The sequence below is a fragment of the Cryptomeria japonica genome, unplaced genomic scaffold, assembly GCF_030272615.1.
Source record: "Cryptomeria japonica unplaced genomic scaffold, Sugi_1.0 HiC_scaffold_493, whole genome shotgun sequence".
Taxonomy (NCBI): Eukaryota; Viridiplantae; Streptophyta; class Pinopsida; order Cupressales; family Cupressaceae; genus Cryptomeria; species Cryptomeria japonica.
Window position 1 is genome coordinate 80,001 of NW_026729311.1, and position 12,534 is coordinate 92,534.

Here is a 12,534-nt window from a genome sequence, read left to right on the forward strand (position 1 = left end):
GGGCGCGCTTGGGGCGACTACCAGTGCCAACCCCTTATCCCGCGACGCGTCCGACAAAGAGAACGTTCCAAGGCGGCAGAGGAGGTTACCAGCCGAAGGATGCAGTAGCAATAACAGGTATAGTTCCGCGGCGGCCGAGAAGACTCACCGCATAGGAATCGGGATGCGAGGCGAGGGATGCGGCGGGAAGGCCCCGACGGCTAAACGGAAGAGGCTGCAGGGCCGCCTCGGAATGGTCCAAGCATCGGATGCGATTGGGACGACTACCAGTGCCAACCCCTTATCCCGCGATGCGTCCGATACACAGATAGTTCCAAGGCGGCCGAGGAGCCTCACCGCATATCAATCGGGGTGCGAGGCGAGGGATGGGGCGGGAAGGCCCCAACGGCTAGACGGAAGAGGCTTCAGGGCCACCTCGGAATGGTCCAAGCATCGGACGCGCTTGGGGCGACTGCCAGTGCCAACCCCTTATCCCGCGATGCGTCCGATACACAGATGGTTCCAAGGCGGCCGAGGAGCCTCACCGCATAGCAATCGGGGGTGCGAGGCGAGGGATGGGGCGGGAAGGCCCCAACGGCTAGACGGAAGAGGCTTCAGGGCCGCCTAGGAATGGTCCAAGCATCGGACACGCTTGGGGCGACTACCAGTGACAGCCCCCTATCCCGCGATGCGTCCGATACGAAGATGGTTCCAAGGCGGCCGAGGAGCCTCACCGCATAGCAATCGGGGTGCGAGGTGGGGGATGCGGCGAGATGGCCCCAACGGCTAGACGGAAGAGGCCACAGGGCCGCGTCGGAATAGTCCAAGCATCGGACGCGCTTGGGGCGACTACCAGTGACAACCCCTTATCCCGCGATGCGTCCGATACGAAGATAGTTCCAAGGCGGCCGAGGAGCCTCACCGCATAGCAATCGGGGTGCGAGGTGGGGGATGCGGCGAGATGGCCCCAACGGCTAGACGGAAGAGGCTGCAGGGCCGCCTCGGAATAGTCCAAGCATCAGACGCGCTTGGGGCCACTACCAGTGACAACCCCTTATCCCGCAATGCGTCCGATACGAAGATAGTTCCAAGGCGGCCGAAGAGCCTCACCGCATAGCAATCGGGGTGCGAGGTGGGGGATGCGGCGAGATGGCCCCAACGGCTAGACGGAAGAGGCCACAGGGCCGCCTCGGAATAGTCCAAGCATCGGACGCGCTTGGGGCGACTACCAGTGACAACCCCTTATCCCGCGATGCGTCCGATACGAAGATAGTTCCCAGGCGGCCGAGGAGCCTCACCGCATAGCAATCGGGGTGCGAGGCGAGGGATGCGGCGAGATGGCCCCAAAGGCTAGACGGAAGAGGCTGCAGGGCTGCCTCGGAATAGTCCAAGCATCGGACGCGCTTGGGGCGACTACCACTGCCAACCCCTTATCCCGCGATGCGTTCGATACACAGATAGTTCCGAGGCGGCCGAGGAGGTGGGGGATGCAGCGAGATGGCCCCAACGGCTAGACGGAAGAGGCTGCAGGGCCGCCTCGGAATAGTCCAAGCATCGGACGCGCTTGGGGCGACTACCAGTGACAACCCCTTATCCCGCGATGCGTCCGATACACAGATAGTTCCGAGGCGGCCAAGGAGCCTCACCGCATAGCAATCGTGGTGCGAGGTGGGGGATGCGGCGAGATGGCCCCAACGGCTAGACGGAAGAGGCTGCAGGGCCGCCTCGGAATGGTCCAAGCATCGGATGCGCTTGGGGCGACTACCACTGCCAACCCCTTATCCCGCGATGCGTCCGATACACAGATAGTTCCAAGGCGGCCGAGGAGCCTCACAGCATAGCAATCAGGGTGCGAGGCGAGGGATGCGGCGAGAAAGCCCCAACGGCTAGAGGGAAGAGGCTTCAGGTCCGCCTCGGAATGGTCCAAGCATCGGACGCGCTTGGGGCGACTACCAGTGACAACCCCTTATCCCGCGACGCGTCCGATACACAGATAGTTCCAAGGCGGCCGAGGAGCCTCACCGCATAGCAATCGGGGTGCGAGGCGAGGGATGCGGCGAGAAGGACCCAACGGCTACACGGAAGAGGCTTCGGGGCCGCCTCGGAATGGTCCAAGCATCGGACGCGCTTGGGGCGACTACCAGTGACAACCCCTTATCCCGCGACGCGTCCGATACACAGATAGTTCCAAGGCGGCCGAGGAGCCTCACCGCATAGCAATCGGGGTGCGAGGCGAGGGATGCGGCGAGAAGGACCCAACGGCTACACGGAAGAGGCTTCGGGGCCGCCTCGGAATGGTCCAAGCATCGGACGCGCTTGGGGCGACTACCAGTGACAACCCCTTATCCCGCGACGCGTCCGATACACAGATAGTTCCAAGGCGGCCGAGGAGCCTCACCGCATAGCAATCGGGGTGCGAGGCGAGGGATGCGGCGAGAAGGACCCAACGGCTAGACGGAAGAGGCTTCGGGTCCGCCTCGGAATGGTCCAAGCATCGGACGCGCTTGGGGCGACTACCAGTGACAACCCCTTATCCCGCGACGCGTCCGATACACAGATAGTTCCAAGGCGGCCGAGGAGCCTCACCGCATAGCAATCGGGGTGCGAGGCGAGGGATGCGGCGAGAAGGACCCAACGGCTAGACGGAAGAGGCTTCGGGTCCGCCTCGGAATGGTCCAAGCATCGGACGCGCTTGGGGCGACTACCAGTGACAACCCCTTATCCCGCGACGCGTCCGATACACAGATAGTTCCGAGGCGGCCGAGGAGCCTCACCGCATAGCAATCGGGGTGCGAGGCGAAGGATGCGGCGAGAAGGACCCAACGGCTAGACGGAAGAGGCTTCGGGTCCGCCTCGGAATGGTCTAAGCATCGGACGCGCTTGGGGCGACTACCAGTGACAACCCCTTATCCCGCGACGCGTCCGATACACAGATAGTTCCAAGGCGGCCGAGGAGCCTCACCGCATAGCAATCGGGGTGCGAGGCGAGGGATGCGGCGAGAAGGACCCAACGGCTAGACGGAAGAGGCTTCAGGGCCGCCTCGGAATGGTCCAAGCATCGAACGCGCTTGGGGCGACTACCAGTGACAACCCCTTATCCCGCGACGCGTCCGATACACAGATAGTTCCGAGGCGGCCGAGGAGCCTCACCGCATAGCAATCGGGGTGCGAGGCGAGGGATGCGGCGAGAAGGACCCAACGGCTAGACGGAAGAGGCTTCAGGGCCGCCTCGGAATGGTCCAAGCATCGGACGCGCTTGGGGCGACTACCAGTGACAACCCCTTATCCCGCGACGCGTCCGATACACAGATAGTTCCGAGGCGGCCGAGGAGCCTCACCGCATAGCAATCGGGGTGCGAGGCGAGGGATGCGGCGAGAAGGACCCAACGGCTAGACGGAAGAGGCTTCAGGGCCGCCTCGGAATGGTCCAAGCATCGGACGCGCTTGGGGCGACTACCAATGACAACCCCTTATCCCGCGACGCGTCCGATACACAGATAGTTCCGAGGCGGCCGAGGAGCCTCACCGCATAGCAATCGGGGTGCGAGGCGAGGGATGCGGCGAGAAGGACCCAACGGCTAGACGGAAGAGGCTTCAGGGCCGCCTCGGAATGGTCCAAGCATCGGACGCGCTTGGGGCGACTACCAGTGACAACCCCTTATCCCGCGACGCGTCCGATACACAGATAGTTCCGAGGCGGCCGAGGAGCCTCACCGCATAGCAATCGGGGTGCGAGGCGAGGGATGCGGCGAGAAGGACCCAACGGCTAGACGGAAGAGGCTTCAGGGCCGCCTCGGAATGGTCCAAGCATCGGACGCGCTTGGGGCGACTACCGTTGCCAACCCCTTATCCCGCGATGCGTCTGATACACAGATAGTTCCGAGGCGGCCGAGGAGCCTCACCGCATAGCAATCGGGTTGCGAGGCAGATTATTGGGAAGGGAACCCCCTGGGATGCGGCTCAAGCAGTGCCCAAAGGGACTGGAATGCGGAATCACATCGAGAGACCCAAATGCTATACGAGGGCTCAAATCGAATTATCGATTTGGCCACGACATGGACGCATCGGAACGACTACCTTTGCCGAACCACTCGCAATTGCATCCATACCGAAACCAATAGACATTTCCGTTAGAGCCCTCGCATAGCATTCGGGAATCTCGCATGCCCCTCTAAATCGACCAATGCTGGCGCTCAATGAAAATCCGAGCGCTACCACCGTTCGAGCGCCAGCATTGGTCGAGTTAGAGGGGCACGGGGGAGAATGCTCCAGTCAACACCTCCCCTATATAAGTTATTTGTCCGATTCTCGCACAACCGTAGTCTGCCTCGTCGAATCAAACAACGGTCCCAGATTCCGACTTCCGTTCCGTAGAGACCCAAAAGCTAGATGGAGGCTCGCAAGAAAGAGAGTCGGCGCATAGCAATCGGGTTTCTCGAACGTTTAGGGACCGAGCTCACTTGCGGATAGGGCAAAATCCGCCAAGCAACCCAAAAGCTAGACGGGGGCTCGAATCGAATCGCCTAGGCGGCCACAACAACGACGTGTTGGATCGACTACCAGTGCCAAACCATTCAGCAAGACTAGTCTGTGTCGAGGCCGGATAGAGATTCTCAGAGAGCGCCCGCATAGCATTTAGGAGACCTGCCGCGTCCCTCACACTCGACAAATGGTGGTGCACGTTTATAAATCCGAGCGATCCCAACCCTTTCAAGCACCAACATCGGTCGAGATAGAGGGGCACGGAGGGGGCTGCGTGAGACAACACAGTCCCCTATATAAGTTATTTGTCCGATTCTCACACATCCGAAGAATGGTCATCAAATCGGACAACAGCCCAAACTTCCGACTTCCGTCCCAGAAAGCCCAAGAGCTATCTAAAACGTTCATGGCCGGAACTCGATCGCGGCTATACCAGTCCGCCAAGCAACCCAAAAGCTAGACTGGAGCTCTAGTCGAATCACCTCTGTGGCCATTGCAAGGACGTGTTGGAGCGACTACCATTGCCGAACCATTCCGCAGGTCGAGTCCATACCAAGGCCGCATAGAGATTCACGATGAGCTCCTGCATAGCAATCAGGAGACTTGCCGTGTCCATCACAATCGATAAATCCTGGTGCAAGATTTTTGCATCCGAGCGCTCCAACCAGTCGAGCACCAGCATCAATCGACATAAACGGGCACGGGGGGAGGATGCTCGAGAACACTACCTCCCCTATATAAGTTATTTGTCCGATTCTCAAGCAGCCGAAGTCTGGTCATCGAATCGGGTCAAAGACCACAACTTCCGACTTTACCCACAATGCAAGTCATCGAATCGAACATCGGCCCCCGAGTCGGACTCCATGCGTATGTCAGGTCATCGGACCCAAATTCCGCCTTCCTGCGCATGGCGGGCCATCAATATCAACTCGGTCATCGGACCCAAACTCCGCCTTTTTGCGTATGGCACGCCTTCAAATCGGTCATCGGACCCAAATTCCGCCTTCCTGTGCATGGCGGGCCATCAACATCAACTCGGTCATCGGACCCAAATTCCGCCTTTCTGCGCATGGCACGCCATCAACTCGGTCATCGGACCCAAATTCCGCCTTCCTGCGCATGGCAGGTCATCGGACACAAATTCAGACCTCGCCAATATGCCTACGTATCGAATCGGTCATCGGACCCAACTTCCGACTTCATCCATACTGTAGGGTCTTTGAGGTTGGCGCGGTGCGCTCAACCCAGGGAGTCGACCCATCGAAGCATACACCTCCCCTATATAAGCTATTTGTCCGATTCCCACACCTGTGTAGTTTGCACCTCTGACCAGGACATCGACCCCAACTTCCGAACTCGACTGCAACGACGGCACCAGCGCCTTGGTGCGCACCTTGCGACGCACAGTCCCAACATTCGCCTTCCTGCACATGGCAGGTCATCGGACCCAAATTCCGACCTCGCGAGTATGCCTACATATCGAATCGGTCATCGGACCCAACTTCCGACTTCATCCATACCGTAGGGTCTTTGAGGTTGGCGCGGTGCGCTCAACCCGGGGAGTCGACCCAACGAAGCATACACCTCCCCTATATAAGCTATTTGTCCGATTCCCACACCTGTGTAGTTTGCACCTCCGATCAAGACATCGACCCCAACTTCCGAACTCGCCTCCAACGACCGAACCAGCGCCTTGGTGCGCACCTTGCAACGCACAGTGCCAACATTCGCCTTCCTGCACGTGGCAGGTCATCGGACCCAAATTCCGACCTCGCGAGTATGCCTACATATCGAATCGGTCATCGGACCCAACTTCCGACTTCATCCATACCGTAGGGTCTTTGAGGTTGGCGCGGTGCGCTCAACCCGGGGAGTCGACCCAACGAAGCATACACCTCCCCTATATAAGCTATTTGTCCGATTCCCACACCTGTGTAGCTTGCACCTCCGATCAGGACATCGACCCCAACTTCCGAACTCGACTAAAAAGACCGCACCAGCGCCTTGGTGTGCACCTTGCAACGCACAGTGTCAACATTCGCCTTCCTGCACATGGCAGGTCATCGGACCCAAATTCCGACCTCATGAGCATACCTACTAATCGAATTGGTCATCGGACCCAACTTCCGACTTCATCCATACCGTAGGGTCTTTGAGGTTGGCGCGGTGCGCTCAACCTGGGGAGTCGACCCATCGAAGCATACACCTCCCCTATATAAGCTATTTGTCCGATTCCGACACCTGTGTAGTTTGCACCTCCGCTCAGGACATCGACCCCAACTTCCGAACTCGCCTGCAACGACCGAACCAGCGCCTTGGTGCGCACCAAAAGTGCGCACTTTTGGAGGGCACTTTTGTGCGCTCCAAAGGTGCGCACTTTTGGAGGGCACTTTTCTGCGCTCCAAAGGTGCGCACTTTTGGAGGGCACTTTTTGGAGGGCACTTTTCTGCGCTCCAAAGGTGCGCACTTTTGGAGGGCACTTTTTGGAGGGCACTTTTCTGCGCTCCAAAGGTGCGCACTTTTGGAGGGCACTTTTTGGAGGGCACTTTTCTGCGCTCCAAAGGTGCGCACTTTTGGAGGGCACTTTTTGGAGGGCACTTTTCTGCGCTCCAAAGGTGCGCACTTTTGGAGGGCACTTTTTGGAGGGCACTTTTCTGCGCTCCAAAGGTGCGCACTTTTGGAGGGCACTTTTCTGCGCTCCAAAGGTGCGCACTTTTGGAGGGCACTTTTTGGAGGGCACTTTTCTGCGCTCCAAAGGTGCGCACTTTTGGAGGGCACTTTTCTGCGCTCCAAAGGTGCGCACTTTTGGAGGGCACTTTTTGGAGGGCACTTTTCTGCGCTCCAAAGGTGCGCACTTTTGGAGGGCACTTTTGTGCACTCCAAAGGTGCGCACTTTTGGAGGGCACTTTTCCTGTGCTCCAAAGGTGCACACCTAGGTGAGCACCTTCGACCACACCTTGTAGCACACCAAACTCTGACTTTCGACTTCATCCGCAATGCAGGGTCTTTGAGGTTGGCGCAATGCGCACAACCAGGGGAGTCGACCCATCAAACCCAACACCTCCCCTATATAAGCTATTTGTCTGATTCTCATACATGCGTAGCCTGCAGGAGCAATTAGGACATCGACCCCAACTTTCGGCTTCTAAACGAAAACAAGGTCTTTGAGGTTGGTGTAATGCGAACAACTAGGGGAGTCAACCCATCAAACCCAACACCTCCCCTATATAAGCTATTTGTCTGATTCTCATACATGTGTAGTCTACAGGAGCAATTAGGACATCGACCCCAACTTTTGACTTCTTAACGAAAACAAGGTCTTTGAGGTTGACGTAATGCGCACAACCAGGGGAGTCGACCCATCAAACCCAACACCTCCCCTATATAAGCTATTTGTCCGATTCTCATACATGTGTAGCCTGCAGGAGCCATTAGGACATTGACCCCAACTTTTGACTTCTTAACGAAAACAAGGTCTTTGAGGTTGGCGTAATGCGCACAACCAAGGGAGTTGACCCATCAAACCCAACACCTCCCCTATATAAGCTATTTGTCTGATTCTCATACATGTGTAGCCTGCAACAACGATTAGGACATCCACCCCAACTTCTGAATTCGTCTGCGTTGACCGCACCAAAGGTGCACGCCTTGGTGCTCACCAAAATCCGACTTCCGACTTCTTCTGCTATGCGGGGTCTTTGAGGTTGGCGCAGTGCGCACAACCAGGGGAGTCAACCCACCGAATGCAACACCTCCCCTATATAAGCTATTTGTCTGATTCTCATACATGCGTAGACTGCAGCAATGATTAGGACATCCACCCCAACTTTTGACTTCTTAAACAAGACAGGGTCTTTGAAGTTGGTGCAGTGCACACAACCAGGGGAGTCGACCCATCAAACGCAACACCTCCCCTATATAAAGCTATTTGTCCGATTCTCATACGTGTAGTCTGCAGCAGCGATTAGGACATCGACCCCAACTTCCGAATTCGTTTGCATTGACCGCACCAAAGGTGCACGCCTTGGTGTGCACCCTGGAGTGCACTTTGGTGCTCACCTCGGTGCACACTTTGGTGTGCACCTCGGTGTGCACCAAAGGTGCGCACCTTGGAGCGCACCAAAGGTGTACACTTTGGAGCGCACCACATAGGGTCTTTGAGAGGTTGGCGCAGTGCGCACACCAAGGTGGGTGTTGAGGTGCGTGCCGAGGTGGGTGGGTGCTAGGGTGCGCTCCATGGTGGGTGCCAGGGTGGGTGCGTGCTAGGGTGGATTCCAAAGAGGGTCATAGGGTGGGTGCCAAGGTGGGTTGGTGATATAGTGGGTTCAAAGGTGGGTACTAGGGTGGGTTCCAAGGTGGGTCACAAGTTGGGTGCCAGGATGCGTGGGTGTTAGGTTGGGTGCCAAGGTGGGCTCCTGCGTGGGTGGGTGCTAGGGTGGGTTTCAAGGTGGACGCGAGGGCGGGTGCCAAGGTGGGTAACAAGTTGGGTGTTAGGATGGGTGAGTGCTAGAGTGGGTGCCAAGGTGGGTGGGTGCTAAGGTGGATGCCAAGGTGGTTCACAGGGTGGGTGGGTTCTAGGGTGAGTTCCAAGGTGGGTCACAGGTTCAGTGCTAGGGTGGGTGTCAAGGCGGGTGTCGAGGTGCCTGGGTGCTAGGGTGTGGATGCCAATGTGGGTCATAGGGTGGGTACTAGGGTGGGCTGCAATGTGGGTGCCAAGGTGGGTAACATGCTCGGTGGGTTCTAAATTGGGTGCCAGGGTGGGTGTGCACCCACCTTGCCCGAGGTGGGTGCCAAGGTGCCAGTGTGGGTGGGTGCTAAGGTGGATGCCAAGGTGGGTGAGAAGGTGGGTGATAGGTTGAGTGGTAGGATGGGTGGGTGCCAAGATGGGTCACAGGGTGGGTGCAAGGGTGGGTAGGTGCTAGGGTTGGTGTCAGGGTGGGTGGGTGCTAGGTTGGGTTCCAAGGTGGGTGCGAGGGTGAGTGTCAAGGTGGGTCACAGGTTAGGTGCTAGGATGGGTGAGTGCTAGGGTGCAAAGGTGCCAGGGTGGGTGCTAGGATGGGTCGATGCTAGGGTGAGTGGCAAGGTGGGTCCACAAGTGTCAAGGTGGGTGCCGAGGTGGGTGCCAAGTCGGCGACTGCTATGGTGGATGCCAAGGTGGGTCACGGGGTGGGTGCCAAGTTGCTAGGTTGGGTTCCAAGGTGGGTGCCAACGTGGGTGCTAGGGTGCGTGGGTTAAAGGGTGTGTCACAACGTGGGTGCCAGGATGGGTGCGCACCCACACTGGCCAAGACGGGTGCGGGTGCAAGGTTGGGTTCCAAGCCCGGTCACAGGCTGGGTGCTAGGATGGGTGGGTGCCAAGGTGGGCACCAGGGTGGGTGCACCCACCCTGGCCAAGGTGGGTCACGGGGTGGGTCCTAGGGTGGGTAACGGGGTGGGTACTAAGGTGCGTGCCAAGGTGGGTCATAGGGTGGGTGCCAAGGTGGGCACCAGGGTGGGTGTGCACCAACCCTAGCCAGGGTAGGTCACGGGGTGGTTGTCGGGGTGGGCGTCAAGGAGCCAAGGTGGGTGGCAAGTAGCCAAGTTGCGTGCCAAGGTGGGTGTCGGGGTGGGTGCCAAGGATCCAAGGTGGGTGCCAAGGAACCAAGGTGGGTGTCTGGGTGGGTGCCGAGGTGGGAGCCAGGGTGGGTCCCAAGGTGAGTGCAAAGGTGGGTGCCAGGGTCAAGGTGAGTGCCAATGTGGGTTCCAAGGTGCCAGGGTCAGGGTGAGTGCCAATGTGGGTTCAAAGGTGCTAAGTTGGGTGCGAGGTTGGGTGCGAGGGTGGGTGGGTGCCAAGGTGTGCTAGGTGGAAGCCCGGGTGGGTCGGCATCCCATGGGTGTCGAGTTGGGTGCCTGATGGGTGCTTCTTGTCAAGTTTTAGTCGTCGGGACTCATTTCGAGCCTTAGAGGTCGTTTCTTGTCCGGTTGCCCTGTCTTCGACCTGGGAACCCAATTTTGGTCCTCGGGTCCCATTTTTTTTTGTCTCGCATCCCACTTTTGGCCTGTGGCCTTTTCGGGGTCGATTCTCGTTTTGGGCATCAGAGCATGTTTCTTCTCCTAAAACCCAATATTTGTTTATTAAGTCTCGGAACACATTTTTGTTCTCGTGGACCCATCATGGGTCTTGGAACGCATTTGTGGTCCTTGGGTCCCATTTTGCATCCCGAAACTTGTGTTTTGGTGCTTGATCCCTATTTTGGGTGCCCACCTTGCACCAAGTGCGCACCCGGGGCAAACCGAGCGCCTTGGTGCACCGGGGCAAGATCGAGCGTGCACCCGAGGCGCCCCGAACATGCACCAAGGTGCACACGGCCCACATGTGAGCGCAGGTCGTTGCGCCCGAGGTGGTGTGTGGGCACCGCGTTGCAGACGGGACACTGCACGCACACGACGCCCCCTCCAGGTGCACGCACGTAGGCCGGGCCGGGTGCACACCCGACGCCCTAGCAAGGTGCGCGCACCCGGGCAGGGCTCACACTTGGCGAACGGGGCGCACTTCGCGAGGGAGGGTGTGCACCTCGACGGGGGTGGGTGGCCGGGGTGGATTCGCACGTGGGTCGCGGTTTGCTAAGTACACACTGCGACAAGCTCATAACGGGTGCGATCATACCAGCGTTAGTGCACCGGATCCCATCAGAACTCCGCAGTTAAGCGCGCTTGGGCCGGAGTAGTACTGGGATGGGTGACCTCCCGGGAAGTCCCGGTGTTGCACCCTTTTTTAGTTTTTCGCCGGGCGTCGCAATGCTATTTGAATAAACCTTTTGCCCGTTTGCGTTCTCGTCGGGGCCGGGCCGGGCCGGGGTGCGCTGCCCGCACTACCGCGCGCGCGGGGGCGACACCGAGCGCGCACCCGAGGCGCCCCGAGCACACAGGCCACGGTGCAACCCGGGCGTTGTGCGCGCACCCCGGTGCGCCCGAGGTGCTGCGCGCGCACCCAGGTGAAATCGGTGTGCACCTCGGCCAGTGCGCGCTCGGTCGAGTCGCGCACGTTGGCCAAGGTGCACGGTGATGTTTCTTACTCTAAGGTTCCGCACCAGACGCCCGGGACAGGTGAGCGAAGCTGGGCGGGGCCGGGTGCGCGGTCGGGGCAGGTGCACGCAGCTGGAGAGAGCTTTGGAGCACACTTCGGAGCGCACCAATGATGCGCTCCATTCAAAAGTTTCCTGAAAAGGCAAAAAAAGTTGAGATTATAGAATTTCCCACTTGAGAGATTGTAAAAAAAAAAAATTTAAAATGAAGGAAACGCGGGTGCCAAGGTGTGCGCAGCCCAGCCAAGGTGTGCGCACCAAGGCGCCCACCCTGGCGAAGGTGCACGCAAGGTGCGCACCCGAGGCAAACCGGACAATTAACCCAACTTTCGACTTCGCGCGCACCTTGGAGCGCACTTCGGAGCGCTCCTTGGTGCGCACCAATCTTGGGCACCTCGGAGTGCACCATGGCGCCCACCAAGGTGCGCACCCGGGGCAAACCGAGCTCCGACTTCGTGCGCACCTTGGAGCGCACGAAAGGTGCGCACCATGGCGCCCACCAAGGTGCGCAGCCCAGCCAAGGCGTGCGCATCAAGGTGCGCACCCTGGCGAAGGTGCGCACCCGGGGCAAACCGAGCTCCGACTTCGTGCGCACCTTGGAGCGCACAAAAGGTGCGCAACCCAGCCAAGGTGTGCGCACCCCGGTCAAACCGAGCTCCGAATCGTGCGCACCAGAGGTGCACGCCATCGTGCGCACCTTGGAGCACACTTCGGAGCCCTCCTTGGTGTGCGCCGATGTTGCGCACCTCGGAGCGCACCCGGGGAAAACAATGCAATTAACCCGACTTTCGACTTCGTGGGCACCTCGGAGCGCTCTCGGGTTCGCACCTCGGAGCACACCGAGGTGCGCACCTTTGATGCGCTGCCTTCACCAATTTCCAGAAAAGGCAAGAAAACATTGAGAAGGTGTGCGCACCGAGGTGCCCACCCTGGCGAAGGTGCACGCGAGGTGCGCACCCGGGGCAAACCGGGCTCCGACTTCGTGCACGCCGCACCTTGGAGCACACTTC

At 59.1% G+C, this 12,534-nt stretch overlaps 1 non-coding gene across 1 annotated transcript; it reads left to right on the forward strand.

The window, feature by feature from the left end:
- The first annotated feature begins 11,092 nt into the window (after positions 1–11,092).
- LOC131871958 (5S ribosomal RNA) lies at positions 11,093–11,211 on the forward strand. The gene has a single exon (XR_009370144.1). It is a non-coding gene; the product is annotated as a 5S ribosomal RNA (ribosomal RNA).
- The last annotated feature ends 1,323 nt before the right edge of the window (positions 11,212–12,534 follow it).